The following is a 583-nucleotide window of genomic DNA, read 5'->3' as shown; positions in this document are numbered from 1 at the left end:
TATATATATATATATATATATATATATATATAAATATTATTATATAGTTCTATTAACACACGATCCTCGCTGCCCTGGAAGCCAACCTTTTTAAGATGCCCTCTGCCAATACACCAGCTCACACACACACACACACACACACGTGTCTCGTTTCTGGGACGACTGTCCATGATGTAAATACTCTGTAAATAGTTTCAGACTTTTTATGACAGATCTGTTGTTGTTGTTGTTGTTGTGCTAGTAATCCTTCTCCGAGCTTACCGCGGACTTTAGTGACGAACGGCTGGAGTCGGGCGACCGACGAGAGAAACCGAAGACCGTTTAGTACCGTTTTTACCAAAGTGAGTCGATAATGAAACAGGTCTTTTTGTTACCCCCCCTCGTGTGCTCCTTTATGTCGTTTTAATTTCTGTAGTTAGAGCCCTGGGAGGGAGGGAGGGAGGGAGAGGGGGGTAGAAATGTATTCAGGTCCGTTCAGTTTTTATGTATATTTTCTTTCTTTTTTTTGTCCTCTACGACTGTGACGATTTGTTTGTGAAAAATCACTGCCCCCCCACCCCCACTTTCTCGTGACACCCCCCCC

The sequence above is a fragment of the Kryptolebias marmoratus genome, linkage group LG11 (assembly GCF_001649575.2).
Source record: "Kryptolebias marmoratus isolate JLee-2015 linkage group LG11, ASM164957v2, whole genome shotgun sequence".
Classification (NCBI taxonomy): Eukaryota; Metazoa; Chordata; class Actinopteri; order Cyprinodontiformes; family Rivulidae; genus Kryptolebias; species Kryptolebias marmoratus.
This window is presented reverse-complemented; position numbering follows the sequence as displayed.